A 17,111-nucleotide genomic window follows, 5' to 3' on the forward strand; every position below is an offset into this window, starting at 1 on the left:
ATCAAAAGTGCCTTCTGGAGGCCATTGGGATTGATTGTCTAATTGGTATTGTGGCCATGCAATGGTATAGTAATGTATGAGATGTTGCTTTCATGGGTCCTGGTCCAGTTCCAGGGTCTTAAGTTTAGCCAGTAGACACCCTAGTGGTGTTTTGGGATCGAATTTGCATTGGGAGGTCCCCATGATTCCTCGCTGGGCAATCCGAGGGTTGGAGGATGGCGTCCCCACATCCAACACTGGGTTGCGGAAAGACAGTGTTGACTGCCACGAAATTAGGACGTCTCCCAATTCCCGGAGTTGCGGAGGTCACCTGGTGATCGGCGGGGTCAGCCCAGACACGGCCATGATTAGAATGGGGCTTTCCAGAGAGATGTGGAATGGGGGGAAACTCACCGTGGCTTCAGAAGTGACGTTCGGAGAGGCAGGTCCAGGTCCAAGTAGGGAGAGTAGAGAGCCTCCTCACCAGGGTGGGGGCATGATCTCCTCCTGGGTTTTGGCACCAAATGTAAGGTTTTACAGGCGAGATACACAGGCGAGATAGGTTGAAGGCAAGATTTATTAAAGTCACCCTCAAGCGAGGTTCCATGACTCAGGAGAGGAGAGTCAGGGAAGTCATGCACGGGAAGGGGTTGAGTGAGTTTTTATTGGCCGAAGACATGGCTCATAACCATATTTGGTAAGGTTAGAGGTTGGGGGTTGGAAAGTCCCAAAGTGGCTGGTTTCTGTTTCTCACATAAGTTTCGGTGTACTCAAGGTGATGTGTCCTTGACAGATGTCCTTCTGGCGGGAAAGTTCTGGGTAGGGGGAAGATGGCAGTCTGGCCACCATTTTATTGTTCCTCCTGCATTTCTAGGGCCGCTGACCTAACAATTTCCCAAAGTTTTAATGTTTTGATAAAGTATTTATCAAACTTGATATTAAATTATTGAAGTGCTATGTGTTACAGAAATAACCTGATTTCCTTGCCAGCTAAATTGTAAACTCTCATTGCATCAGCTCTTTAACCATATCTGTTCTAAGTTTTCGTCATTTATAATTGTTTTAATTCTCTTGTAAAATGAGTTTCACCTTAAAGGAGATTCATATAAAGGACTTTCAGGACAAATACAGGTATTCAATATATTAAAAATCTTAAAACTGAAATGGGAAAGAATTTCCAGAACTAACTAAAGCTGTGTTCTAACTAAACCAGAATTAGTAGCATGGGACTAAATGAACTGAAAGATTATAGTGTTGTGTCTCTTAGTGTTGTGACTCTTCTTTGAAGCATTACTCGTTCTCTAATGTTTTCTCTTCCATACTAAGGAAAATTTTACTTAAGTTACCTGTCACTTACAGAAATGTAAAATATTCATTTATAAACAAATCAAAGCATTCAAATTTTCTCTCTATCTGAACCCTCTAAAACTCAAAAGTTAAGTATTCTTTCTTCCATGACAATCAGTTATTTGCATAAGTTCAATAGGAATCTGTTCTCCGTGTAACAGGACACCGTTGGAAACATGGGTTATTTTACCAGGGCTTTGACTGGAATGTAATATTTGAGAAAGACATGCATAGTCTCAGATATGACCAGACAGCTTAAAGGAACTAAGGCTGACTTTATAAAACGCGGAGCCATAAAATCCCTTGGAACTATTGGCCTGAAACCTTGCTTACAAAGTTCCCAGCAGCCTCACCAGGTGAGTAAAGATTGTTACTTCTTGGCAGGTGCAGGAACCTCAGAATACTTTGGGGACCTCATGAAGAGGAATCTGCCCAAATCTATAGATATTATACAGGCATGTCTGATGGCAAGTACTTGGTTTGGCTTCTGGCCTGGAGAGGCTACTTAAAAGTCCAACCTAGAGATTCCTTATGAGAAATTCCAGTAAAGCAGATTCTAAAAGATCTATATGATCACTCACTGTTCTTGCTGAGCTCATGTAAGTAATTAGGCCAAATCTGTTAAAAACTGGACTTGTTCTTCAAATAAATTAGTCATGATTTGGCTATCTCTGGAAATGAGGGTCTTTTTAGACAGAAAAGTTATGTTTCAATAACACACCTTGTGGATTCTAGATTCGATTGTATTTTAATGTTGTTTATCTAGCCTAGACAACTTGAGGTAAACTTCAGAGAAGTTACACAATAGCTCATTTAGATGATCTTCTTGCTTAATATTCTGTGGGGATAATAATAACAGGACCCCATGGCATATGATTAAACAGCTGGAAAATGGGACCGATACCCCAATAGTTGTGTAACTTATCACCTTGACCAGTTCTGTGTGGCTGGGATAATGAAATCACTCCCTAAAAGCCAGAAGCATACCCCGCTCCATAAGATTAACTATGGATTTATGGAGATAATAGATGACCCCACTTTCTTTATGATTAGTTGAGTAATGCACTTGGGGATAGCCTTATCTCCTGAGACAAGTTTTCTCCCACTTGCCAGTGATCCCTTGTAATTAGAATGAATGTTAATACCTCAAACAAAGAGCCTAATGGTATTTTTTAGTTATATTTATCCTAGAAACCACCTCTATTGAGGTACAACTGTAAACAAAGGCTTTCTAAGCATACAACAGTACTCCTGGTAAAAGGAGCCTCAAAGCTCATTATGGGACAGCCTCTGACTAAAATAACTTAACATCAGGTCCAGAGTGTCTTTAAAAAAAAAAAAAAAAAAAAAAAAAAAAGGCCACCAGTGGATGATAGAGTCTTTACCAATGTAGCTACTGGCACATCGGGCCTCAGAACTTCCTTTAACTTTTACTTCAAGATTTCACAGGAACTCAGCAATGACATGGAATGTATCACAGATTCATTAACATCCCTCCAGACACAACTCTGGCAGCAATAGCCCTCCAGAATCCATGAGCCCTAGATCTCCTCACTGTTGAAAAGGGAGGAACCTGTCTCATCCTGCAGGAGGAATGCTTCCGCTACATCAACCAGTCTGGGATCGTCACCTCCAAGGTTCAAGAGCTTCAAGACCACATTCAACAATGCAGAGAACTTTTCGCCTGGAGATTTAATCCCTGGAAGTGGACATCATGGTTACTTCCCCTTGCAGGCCCCCCCATCCCTGTTCCTCTTGATAACTCTAGGCCCCTGCATCCTCACCGACCTCATTCGCTTTATCAGGGAAACTGTCTCCAACACATGACTGTCCATATCCTTGCCCTCTGAGGCTATCAGCCCCTAGATATAAATGATGATCTTTAGGTTAACCCTATGGATCATCAAGAGGGGGGACACGAGGTGGAAAAGCCCAAAATGGCCACCTCACTGAGATGAGGAACCACCAAGTCACTTCTGCATAGCTTTAAGAACTGCTGTGTGACCCCCCAAGCCAATCAGCTGTGAGAAACCACAAAAATCCCTAGTTTGCCTATAAATACCTGTCCCAACAAAGGCTGGGTGCTCAGACTTTGGGAGTGATCCCGCTGGGCCTGCTGGTGATAATAAAGCTAAGTTTTCCCTGATTTCCCATGTGCCGCTTGAGTTTCCTTGTTTGCTTCAGATTCTCTGCAACACAATCAGAGAAAGACAATTATCATAGGATCTCACTGATATGTAGAATTTAGGAAATAAGGGAGAGGATCATAGGGGAAAAGAGGAAAAAAATGAAACAAGACAAAACCAAAGAGGGAGACAAACCATAAGAGACTCTTAATCCTAGGGAAAAACAAAACAAAACAAAACAGGGTTGCTGGAGGTGAGGTTGCTGGGAAGATGGGGTACCTAGGTAATGGACACTGGGGAGGGTATGTGTTGTAATGAGCACTTGGTATTATATAAGACTGATGAATCACAGATCTGTACCCCTGAGACAAATAAAACATTTTATGTTAATTAATTGAATTTAAATTTAAAATAATTAACTTAAAAAAAAATTCTTGGTGAAGGAAACCATCACAAAACCAAAAGGCAACCTACTGAATGGGAGAAGATATTTGTAAATGATATCTCAAATAAAGGGTTAGTAGAAAAAATTAATAAAAAACATACAACTTACTAGCCAAAAAAACATATAATCCAATTAAAAAATGGGCAGAGCACTTGAATAGACATTTTTTTCAGAGAAGTCACACAAATGCACAATAAACACATGAAAAGATGCTCAACATCATTCATCATCAGAAACTGAAATTCAAAGCAACGAGATAACATCTCACATTTGTCAGAATGTTGAAAATAACTTAAAAAAAAAAAAAAACAGAAGAAATAACAAGTATTGGTGAAGACATGGAGAAAAAGAACCCTCATATGCTATTGGAGGGAATGCAAACCGGTGTATCCACTGTGGAAAGCAGTATGGAGGTTCCTCAAAAAAATTAAAAATACAATTACCATATGTTCCAGTAATTCTACCACTGGATATTTACACAAAGAAAAATCTGAAATTTACTCTAAAATATACACATATGCATATCTAGGTTATTGGTTCACAACTTTGGAAGTGGATAATTAGCACTTGAAGGTCTCTATTAATAAGTGTACACTACATAAATAGCTATGACCAACCATTATCTAAATTTGCACTGGGAGGTTTTTTGCTTGTTTTGTTATGTTTGTTTTTTAATTTGATCATAGGGATGCTAGAAATAATTTCCCTGGAGAAATGGATAATAATCAAAAAATGTGTTTAGCAAAAAAGATTATATAAGAATTACCATCTTTGCATGAATGAAATATAAAATTTGATAAACTCAGCAGCCAAGTGCTTAATGAAGAACTCTGTCACCTGACCCAATTAAAACATAAGAGTAAACACTTGACTGTAGGTGCGTCTCAAAATGCCTAATAATGGAGGTGTTGGGGATGGGAGGTCATCTGCTAGCTTTATACTGACAATTTGTATGGCTTTTTTTTTCCTTTTTGATATCAAATATTTTTATCTGTAGATAAGCTTTTAGTGTATTATCCCACTTGCTAGAGTGGTCCTAGGGGATGAAGAAAACATCAGTATTTATTCAAATAATCTGAAAATTGTTTATTTTATTCAAATAATGCAATAGTAGTTCATTTACCTTTGTTTGTATAACTGATATTTATGTCTGCTTTCTATTAACTGAAAAGAAAATTAGTTCTCAGTAATAGCTCAACACCAAACACATGTAATAGTCCTTTAAGGATAATTAGAGCCATGAGTAGGAGGGCCCCTTTATCATAATGGATGCCTCCGCATTCTTACTATCTGGCCAGTTGTTACAATCTTTAGGTAGAGAGTACAATTCTCGGAACAAAGTTTCTAATTTAAAATTCTAATTTTTATTCATTTGGGAATTAATTCATTAAATCATTTAATATTCTTGCCTGCTACTGTTTGCCAATGGCTGAAGATAGGAAAGCAGAAAAGAAATAGTCTCTTTTTCTGAAAGAGCTTATAAGCTGTGGAAAGAAACAGACAAGGAATTATTACACAGTGTATAATGACGTGAACACACAGACTGAAACCTTGAGATTCAGAAAGCATAATTCTTTCAAGAATTACAAGGTATTCAGAGGATTTGGAGCATAAGCAGGGAGGGAAAGCAAAGAAATGTGAGCTAAGGGTGGCTGATACCTGGAGGTCAGCTCTAGTTTGGATTTTTCCTGAGGGCAATAGTGTGAAATTGAAAAGTTTTTAAATGTGAAGTGGCATTCTCTCCATAGAGCCCTCCGCCCAACAGCTCCTTTTCATAGCTCAGGAGACAGCGAACGCCTGAGGCATATTCCAGGGTGAGACTATTGTGTCCTTTACAGAAGTCATTGTCACTGTCACCCCAGAGGCTGTATCCTCCCTGAGTCTCAGGAGCGCCAGAAGCTCTGCCTTTATTCTCAGTGAAAAGTTCTCCATAACAAGGTAGCCTTCCCTGAACCTCTAAGTAGATAGTTTTTTTGATTGTTTGCTATCTTTTCTTTTGACAATAAGACCCCAAAAGCCTTTTGCTCAGTGGAATGCTCCTCCTCACATCATAAATTTTTGGAGGGGCTATGGGCAGGTGAAAAATGCAAGGCAGTTTCCTGTTCAAATTTTTGACCTTCCACATTTTCTGAAGAAAAATGGAGGTGCTGATGGAGAGGATCCCCAACCAGAATAGAGTTGACACTGCAGGACCCAGAAGCTAAGGTTAGACAGGAAACCTAGATCCACAGTTACCTGAATGCTGAAAAGCTACCTCAGAATAGAATCCGAATGTAGATTTGGGGACAATGTTTGAGTTCATTATAGACATTAAATGCTGCTTTATTTCTTTTGGGGCAAAAGTGCACCAAAGAAAATTTGTTCTTAATCAGAAAACCCTATTTTAGATACCTAAAATTTCAAAAATTTTGATGAAGCTTTATATGTGTTACCTGAAAAGATATTTCTTTTTATATTTATCTATACAAAACCTGAAATATGTTCCATGACATATAGGTGTGTGCATCACAGCATGTATTGCATTATTTGTTGTTTCCTGTTGTTCTTTTTTTATTAAATAGCTTCAGTTTTCATTTTGGTGCTAGTGAATTGATAAGGAGTCATTTAATTTATAGATAAATAGCACCTATTTTATAATCTATTTCTCTCGTCAAAATAAGGTGCCTTTGTTCTTGTTTCTCCGTCTGTAAATTTTTCTCAGTTGTTGAGAATGAGGCACTCTTAAAAAGCAAGGTATAAAATATTAAAGTGTATTTTTTAGGAAGGCAATTTTTAAACATCATGATTGACAAAAGAATGTAAAAATTATAAAATGTACATCAATTTCAGTGACTCTTAGGATGTCGAGTTTTCCACTGTTTGATAATTCTTTCATAGAGAAATAGTTTCATAAATTCTCACCAAGAATGGAAATACTTTGTTATTTTTTTCCTTCTTTCTTATAAACTTCCTCTTTTGTTCTGTAGGTTGCTATTGTGAGAATAATAAAAGATAAGGCACCCAAAAATCAAGTGTTATTTTAGTGTTGAACTTTCATATCCACTGCTATAATCAAGATGCTTTAATTTCATTTCTCAAAAAAGAGATAAATGTTTTCTTGACTGAAACTTTTCTTTTTCAACAAGAATTTACTCTATCATATATGTTTTACCTCTAAACACTGTGCGCTAGCATTCCCTCAGTAAACAGGAGAGTACCAGGAAGTTCAAAATACATCCATCATTCTTAGAATGAGAAAATAAAAAACTCCCCAAAACTACATCCTCTTTGATTTCTGAGAATGCAGAAAGGTAAAGAAAAAACATTAAACCATAAAAACCATGAACAAAAAATCCAATATTTAACAAAGTTAATTTTTCCAGAATAAAATTTATGATAGTTGACCTTAACATCTTTAAATGTCTATGAAATCAAAAGGAAGGGTGCCAGGGTGGTTCAGTTGGTTAAGCATCTGACTTCAGCTCAGGTTAATGATCTCAGGATTCTGGGATCAAGCCCTGTGTGGAGACAGCCCCAACCCACCCCCTGACCTTGGGCTTCCAGCTCAGCAGAGTCTGATTCTCTCTCTTCCTCTGCCCCTCCCCCGCTCATGCTCTCTCTCTCTCTCTCTCTCTTAAATAAATAAAGTCTTTTAACAAATCTTATTCTTTTTTAATCCCTGAAAACAGACAGTATTGGTGTTCTTCTACATTATTTCCTATAGAAATGTGTATGGATAGATAAATTGGCATAATATAACATATTTGCACATACACATGCATACATGTTAAAATAAAACAAAAACCTTTTAACAGATTTAGTATTTTCCCAAATAATCTTTAAATAAAAATATCCAAATGTTGGGAGATGATTCTCCATAGACTTTCTTCATAACTAAAATCACCATTTTCGAGGTATCATTTCAAGGATGTTTGTAAAGAGAACAGCCTTGGAAGATAGATATCCTGTCTCTCCTCAGGGTAGAGAATAGATGCATTTCCTTAACAAAATAATACACTGCCTCTTTGCAGGTGATATGGGGTCAAGTTTGCTAGAAGCCTGCTTAGAAACTTGACGGTTTCCTAGGCTTATGGTTCCTTAGCTCTGATACAAACCCATGGCATACATATTTGCAGCATCTACCTGGGCCCCTCCACATCCCTTCTATGGGACTTGGGGAGCAAAGGGAACTGATGCACACATACAGGTCATCCTGCCTCTTATACCATAAGTAATATGGGAATTTGACCCAAACCTAGAAATCTTGATTCTTCTGCCACCATCCATAAAACTGGGAAGCAAACTTGTCCAGTTACAAATAGGCTGAAATCTCAAAATTTTTATAGTTCTTAAGACCTTCCTACATACAAAACGCCACATACACATAATATAAAATGACACATATCTTACATATCTTTCTATTGTTGATATATGATGACTTGAGTAAACTGCACAGTTCTGGAATGTACTAATTTGTGAGCTTTCAGTAATGTATATACCTACCACATCCTCCACAAAATACAGATGAGTTCTATCACTGGCAATTTCTCTTGTCTCTTTTTCAACCAGCCCCTACTGTAAACATTATCAATAATTGTTCTTCTTTCCCCATAAATTAGTTTTGCCCATTCTCTCTCACTCACTCTCTCTCTCTCTCTTTTTTTTAAGATTTACTTATTTGAGAGAGAGAGTGTGAGCACAAGCAGGAAGGAGGGGGGAGAGAGAATCTCAAGCTGAGATCCACAGTGCAGGGAGCCTGACATGGGACTTGATCTCAGGACACTGAGGTTATGACCTGAGCTAAAGAATGAGATGCTTAACAGACTGAGGCACCCAGGAGTCCCTTGTTTTGCCTGTTCTTAAAATTCATTTGTATTAAAACATTTTGTGTGGGTTCTTTGCAGTCTACTGCTTCTTCTCAAACTAATGGTCCCCAAAGTCATCCATATTGTTGTGTAAATTATATTTTGCTATTAATTGGTAAGTAGAATTTCATTACATTTATTTGTACAATTTGTTACCCATTCTTATCTATTGATAGATACCTGTATTTTTTCCAGTTTTTAGTTCTTATGAATAAAACTACACCAAATATTCATACATAAGTTTCTTTATGAACATATGTTGGGTAAATATCTAAAAGTGTAATGAATAGATCACATGGAGTGTTATAAAATGGGTATATGGCATACATTTAGATTTTAAAGAAATCAACTAGATTGCCAAAGTGGCTGTACTATTTTTTCTCCTACTAGCAAAATATGAGAGTTCTAGTTACTCTTCATTGTCTCCAACATTTTGGCTTTTCAGTTATAGCCATCTTAGTGGGTGTGAAGTGGTACCTCACTGTGGTATTATTTTACATTTCCCTGATAAGAAACAATGTTGAGTAACTTTTCATGTGCCTACTAGTTATTGGTATATACTCTTTTATGAAGTATCTGACTGAATTTTGCATGTTAAAAAAAAACTTGTGCTATTTATCTTATTATTGATTTGTAGAAATCTTTTATATTTCATTTTTCAGATCCACATGCATATACACATATACATATGTTATACATAAATATATAGATGTATATATGTATAATGTATAGATGTGAATTTACAGATGTTAAATACTTTCATATGCATATATTATATGTATATATATGTGTATTAAATACTTCTTATCTATAGCTTTCATTTTTATGTTCTTTTTTTTTAAGATTTTATTTATTTATTTGACAGAGATAGATCACAAGTAGGCAGAGAGGCAGGCAGAGGGAGAAGGAGAAGCAGGCTCCCCACTGAGCAGAGAGCCCGATGCGGGGCTCGATCCCAGGACCTTGAGATCACGACCTGAGCTGAAGGCAGAGGCTTAACCCACTGAGCCACCCAGGCGCCCCCATTTTTATGTTCTTAATGGTAAATTCTGATAAATGGGTTTAATTTTTTATAAAGTTCTATTTATCTTTTATTTTTTTAAAAATTTTTTCAAAGATTTTATTTATTTATTTGACAGAGAGAGATCATAAGTAGGCAGAGAGGCAGGCAATATCTTTAAGAAATTTTTTGATAAGGACACTATAAGTGTTTAATCCATTTCAAACTAATTTTTTTTTAAGGTTTGATATATGAGTTAAAGTACATTGTTTTTCTTTACATACACTGTTTTTCTTAAAAGATACCCAGTTGTTCTAATACATTTGTTGAAGATTTGCCATTCTCCATTGAATTGCATTGGTGCAATTCAACTGTCTATATATGTCTATATATGTGTATATCTTAACATATTACAGGTCTGTGATATCCCAAAATTGAACTCAGCAGTATTTCCCAGATCTGTTGACATTTATTTGGTGTTTTTGATTTTGATTAAGAATTTAGTTAAAATTTTGTCTGTATCTGAATATAGTATCTATATATCAATCAAAAAGTTATTTCTGTATGAAACAAGCAAGTTGATGATGGGTATTAAGGAGGGCACAGATTGCATGGAGCATTGGGTTATACACAAACAATGAGCCATGGAACACTATATCAAAAACTAATGATGTACTGTATGGTGACTAACATAACACAATTTAAAAAAAAAGAAAGAAAGAAAAAAGTTTTCCAAATGAAAATTTCAGTTTTGGTCTAGCATGTCATGTTCAGATTAGTATCTTGATTGCCTCAAAATATAATGAATTTTTTATAAAAGCTGCATATAGATAGCTTCAAAAAGGTGTTTATGATTTATGGACTATTTTTTAGCCCATATAAGAAATTAACATTAAGACTCATACTTATTGGCTTACTAATTCTCATAGCTCTTATTTTTAGTCAAATTTTCACAGGTTCACAGGGCTCTTCAATATAAAACATATTTTTATATACATGTGATATAAGAAACCATTGAAAATGTGAAGTAATAAGATTTTCTATTTCTGTATATATATTTGCCAAAAGAAACAAAATTTATAATTCTTCAAAGAACTACAGAGAGCTTTTAAGACTCATTTTAGTACAGCATAGTAATTACTTCCTGAATTAAACCTTTAATGGGTAATGGATTTTTAAAATTGTCTTTTCTCAAACCATTCAGTCCAAAACTTCCTGAAATTTGCAAAATCCTAGAAATATTATTAACGCTAAGGTGTTCATGAAGTTTCATATGTAAAGTCCCTAATAGATACATTTCTATACATCTCTAATAGAAATTTTCCACTACATTTTAGTAATCTACACAACACCACAGGAGATGATAATAGACATGGAAGCCAAACTTAATGTTAATGAACTTTCTATGTTTATTAGACACTTTGGGTAGAGTTTTTGCATGGTGTGCAAGGGAGTGGAAGTACAACTCTAATTGGCCTTAATTGGAGATGCATAATTAATTCTCTTCATACTGTGCTAAAAATCCCAGTGTCTGTTGTTTCCATTGGCCTCTAAATATGAAGATAAAAAAATTGTGGTACAGTAATAATGTTTATTGAAATAAACTTTGTAATATAAAATATTTCTTATAAAATAATCATGGATCTTTTTATATTGATATGTGAATTATTTTTCCTTTCATGTGAGACAAACAAATTAATATTTAAGGGTATGTGTTGGAAGGATGATTGCATCAATTCTCCTTATACAAACTAGCAGTTTTAAAAGGCACTTATAAGAGCATAGTATAGTGGAACTTATAAATAAATAAAGTAAAATTAAGGATTGAGATTAAACTTTAAAAAAAAATTAAAATAAACCCATATTAGGGAGAATGTTGAAGTAATATAAATTACTTCAGGATTGATTGCCAGTCTTAAATAAATTCATAAAATAATAATTTGGATCCTCTATTTTTCCCCAAAAATATTAAATCATGAAATTTTATATTACTTTCATAATGAAATGAGAGAATTTATAAATGCAAAAAAGAAAGTATGATTATGGAAAAGAAACAAAAACAAAACATAATGTTGCAACTATGAAATCATTTTAATCTTATTTCAAATCCATTTAAATGCATTTTTAAATCAATAAGGAACTGACTATAATCAGATCACATTATGCTGTAATTGACTCATTGAGTTTAATGTGACTAGAGGTTGTTAAGAGGCATGTCTTGTATATTACTAATTTGAGAGACCAATTTTTGGATGATCTTATTGATGCCTACAGATACTGATGATGCAATGAAGAGTTGGGGGTAGTGCTCTTTTTTCCCCTTTGACACTAATTGTAATTAATACCTTTGTCTTTACCTTAAAACAATTATATATATATATATGTTATATTATTATAATTATACATATGTTACATATAATATACATATATATCTTTATCTTAAGATAACTAAATTCATCTGTACTTTACCATTAGTTCTCCTTGAAGTTTAAATATAATTGAATTACTGAAGGCAAAAATGCAATTTCCTCTCGTGCTGGATGTTTGTCAATAATTGCTTATGTCCTTTGTTTTATCAAACACATTTATTAACATATGATATCAATTTATCAGTGCAGTAATATAAAAGGTTGAAAAATTGCCCAGTATGTTTTATCAATAGAGAGGAACATTTTCATTGATTCAGTCAAAAATGTTTTAATGTTTTGACTATTCTCAATTTCTCACATATGGAAGGATGGTTATTTTTTTTTTCCTTGCCCAAATTTCCTGGTTAACTGCTTTAACATTATTTAACCTAACAAAAGGAAATACTGATAATTTAGATAATTTAGAGAAAAAACATCCACCATTCTAATTTTTCTATGTGAAAATGGTTCACCCATATGGCTTCTGATGAAATGAAATTAGAAATTGAATTCATTGAGATACAAAGTGTACTTACATCATTCCAGAGATGATATGAAATAGTTTCAGTATTAAAAAAATGAGAAGACCCTCATTTTTAATATTGGAAAGAAGTGGGGTAAAAACCTAAGAGGGTGAAATTTTGTTCCATATAAGGGAGGATGGCGGTTTTATTCACCACTATGCATGGAGTGTATTACGGTGCTGCCTCTTACAATGTGCTCACTAAATATTTGTTGAATGAATGGATGGATGAGTAACGGCTAACACCTAAATCGAGTCAGTCAGCTTTAGAACTATACATTTCAGTGAATACCAGTTTACTTGAATATATTTATGAAACAATCAGTTTCTTGCTAGCAGTTTCTTTGTTGTTGTTAAAATCAATGCAATCATTTTCTTAATATTTTAAGGAAATTCAATGCAGATTGAGTAGAAAGTGCCAAGTAAATGGTGCTTTTCCTACTTTCACAAAAGATTTCAGAGCAATCTGGTTTTAAATCATGTCTAGCTACAATATTAAATAATATTTGACCCTTCTTGGCCAGGGAAAACAATTGAACTCTTGAGCTAATGGGTGAAACAGATATTTATACATAATCACAAGAAACTTTTTTGAGTAGCCATTTCTACTACTCTGCACTGAAGCCTGTAGTAGATACTGACATTTGACCAGTACAAACACACAAATATAAAGATCGATTTGCCCTGAGTACGTTAAAAAAAAAGTTAAATCTACAGTAGATATTATAGCTAAAATTAGGATATTTATATGTAATTGGGTCTGATTCCTTTATATATATTGTTTAATCCTATTTTACTAGCCTCACGCCCAAGATCTTTTTCGATCTGTTATAATTCTCATTCATTCTGTAAGTGCTTTTTACACTAACAGTTTTAAAATGAATTTTCCTCTAATATATTTCTTATATATTTCTTAACTGATGTGAATTATTTAGTATTTATCTACTACCACATAGACATGCAAATAAAAACATAGAATCCAACAGTTGTGGAATCACTAAGTAGTAATTTAGGTATAAGAAATATTGAAAATACTGGAAGTTTTATCATCAGAGAATAAAAGATCATCTTTTTCAAGTTGAGGTATTGAGAGTCAAAAACCCTCTGTTGTGTTGATGGTTTAATTCAATTTCCTCCATATATATGTGTGTATATATATGTGTGTGTGTGTGTGTGTGTGTGTGTATATATTCAGATTATATATATATTTATATAAACTATATATATTATGTAGTTTTATTGGATGACTAGACTTTATGTCTTTCTAACCTAAGTAAATAAACCCAAATATTCAAGTGTCCAATAATGAGATCAAATAATGCATGCATATGTCGCTTCACAGTTCTTTTCCAGGGCACAATATCTGAGGCTGTGCTAGTCTCCTATGATACTTATTTTCACTATTTCTTTAGCTACCATCCCAGACTGAATTAAGCCACAGTTTGAGCTTTCAGTTTATGCGATGATGATGACACTATTCTGCATATAATGGTCCCTTGTCTCTTTTTTTAGTTGTCTATTACTGATAGAGTATGAATAACAAGATCATAAACATTCCTAATTAAGCCATAAGACATGACAGGTTGTGAATTGTGTTGTAATATTTCACACCTAGTGTGTTGTTAAGCATGAGGCTGAAGGCTCTGAGCCATCAATGCACCTAAGCATGAATTAACACTGTGCAATTCGTACCCTGGAGTATCTGACTTAGATTATGAAATCGTGAATTTGTTTGGTAATTAAAGAAATAACTTTGTTTTGTGTTTTGTCCTAATTTAATTTTATGCATGCAGGTTAGACAATATCAATTTATTTTGAAAAAAGATTTTTCAAATAATTTAAGATAAACTATGGACTATAATACTCTGAAACCAAAGAGAAACACTACTGAAATTTCTTGAATACACTATAGCAAGCTTCTCACTTGTTATATCAATATATTTGTTTTGACAATGACTGACACAATTTTGTGAAAATGGTTTTAAAACCTCTGAGGGTTAGTAACTCTTACCTGATGCCCATTATAATGAAATGCAGTTTGAATGGTTCTGTCTCACCCAACTATTACCTTACTGCTATATGTATGGCAGATTAAAAAAAAAAAAGAAGAAGGTCATGGATGAAAGGAAACACCACAGAAACAGGTGACTTCTCACATATAACATAGCTGGCATTTGAAAAATAATACAGCAGTATATTTTGTGCTATTCAGTACCCCTTATTATGTATACATGTACTTTGAAACAAAATCACTGAAGATAAAATAACAGCTATAACATAGAGTTAAGCACCTTATTTTCTAAGTTACTAGGTTTTATATAAATATATAACCTATAAAAGTTGATAAAGTGGTAATCATGAAAACAATGCCAGTCCACTTAAATAAAGCTATTCAAATGGAAGTATATTATTTTGATAAAACAAATGTTTATTTGAACACTATTTAATATCATCTTGCTTTTCCTAATAGTCCCATGGTCACGATAGAATCATAAAAAGTGTACCAAAAATTGTCCTAGATTCCAAAGAATATGATATTAAAAATATGTCATTATTTTTAACAACATAGGTTTTGGTGTGAGATAAAACTCAGTCTGTTTTCATGAATCAGAATCTTTACTTTAGCATAAATGACTTGCTTTAGCATTTCTTTTAAGGCAGATCTAGGGGTGATGAACTCCCTCAGCTTTTGTTTGGTGAAGTTTTTATCTGTCCGGTATTTCTGCAGGACAGACTTAGTGGTTAAACTGTTCTTGTTTGATAGTTTTTTCTTTCAGTGCTTTGAACCTCTCAGCCCACTTTTTCCTGGCCTGCAAGGCTGCTGCTGAGAAATCGGCTGACAGCCTTCATGGGCTTCCTTGTATGAGTTTCTTTTCTCTTTTTGCTATCAAAATCCTTTGTCTTTGATTTTTGAGTTCTATTATGTGTTTGGTTAGTCATTTTGGGACGGAATTTGCATGGAAACCTATAAGCTTCATGTACCTGTATGTCAATATCTCTCTCCAGCTTTAGATAGTTTTCAGCCATTATTTCTTTAAACAGGCTTTCTGTCTCTTTCTTTTTCCTCCTTTTGGCATTCTCATAATGCAAAAATTGTTTGGTTGATGATATCCTATAATCCACATAGGTTTTACCTATGGGGATTACCTAGAGATAATTATTGTATTCATTTGGTGGTGCCCTGTCTCCCTGATTATTTGTGTTTCCTACAGTCTTGGGTAGACGGCGCCACATTTGATGGAGCAGTTACCTCTTCTGGACTTTACATACTGGTTTTGATGGGGAAAGAGTCTTCACCCGTGGGGGGTGGGGAGCGCCAGCAGGGTGGGTGTGGGAATTCCAGCGGCAGTGAAGGCCCAGGGGTGTAGTTGTCATGCAGCTCCATTACCAAAGTCACCAGTAGCGAGGAATGCGGGGATTCTCAGTGGTTAAGACTGCCGGTATCAGCGATGATGGCTGAGAAGAGAGTCTTCTCTGTCAAAGACTGAGGGGGCCTGTTGATCTCTTTTATCCCACAGGGATATTGTGGCTGAGGGCGCCCCCACGGCAGCAGGTCTGGCTTGCGGGCTCACGAGCAGTGGTAGGAGCACTGTGTCCGATACATGGTGCCTGTTAGGCAGCCGCAGCCCTGGCAGTTGGAGCACAGGGGCTCACAGAAGGAAAGCAGCTCCAGGGTCCAGGACACTGGCTTGCTCCCCATGTAGTGGCTCAGGTGTCCGAGCTGTATAGCAGAGTGATAGAGCCATGGTTCTGAGGTGGGGGGTGTGTGCATAGTTAGGAGAGAGACTGGCTGCAGTGATCCCGGATAGCGCAATAGCACTCCTTCTGAGGGGGCCACAGCGGCTCTCCCTCTTCACGTGTCTATAGCAGCAAAGGTTGCTGGTAACCTCCGTGGCAAAAACTGCCCGTGTCCTCTGTGGAGCAGGCTGCAGGGATCCACCATAAACACTATGGGTCCTCCACTATGAAAGCTGTGGGGTCGGTGGCTTATTTTTGTCCATAGATTGAGACAGAATATATTGCCTATATATGAGGAAACCTTACACACACAAGTGAGAGTACATGTATTAGAGCAATGACTCGAGGAATAGAAATAGAAAGCATAATTGTATTTGAGTAGTAGAATCAACAGAATTAGTCATTTATAAATGTATCAAATAGAAAAATTAAACTAAATTTTGAGAATAGTCTTTTCCTTAGGTTATTGTGGCTCTATTACCAAAAATAATTGTCAGAAGGTAGACCTAATTTGTAGGTGTGTGAATAATTTTATTATTTTGATTTTGACCTAACAGAACCCAGGTGAACCTATCAAGCAGTCAGGTAGAAAATTAAGTATTTGTAATTGTTACTATTATTGTTATTGTATAGTATTGTATATTGTATATATTGTATAGTATTGTGATATATATAATATATACATTATATACAATATATTA

General features: G+C 35.3%; 1 pseudogene across 1 annotated transcript in view; it reads left to right on the plus strand.

Annotated features, from left to right (window-relative positions):
• The first annotated feature begins 181 nt into the window (after window positions 1-181).
• LOC308340213 (nucleophosmin-like) overlaps window positions 182-17,111 on the plus strand; it is a 68,988-nt pseudogene continuing 52,058 nt past the window's right edge. The window contains exon 1 of the transcript in view: window positions 182-437. The product of the transcript in view is annotated as a nucleophosmin-like (transcript). The remainder of the gene's footprint in view (window positions 438-17,111) is intronic.

Source organism: Martes martes (assembly GCF_963455335.1).
Source record: "Martes martes genome assembly, chromosome: 3".
Lineage (NCBI taxonomy): Eukaryota > Metazoa > Chordata > Mammalia > Carnivora > Mustelidae > Martes > Martes martes.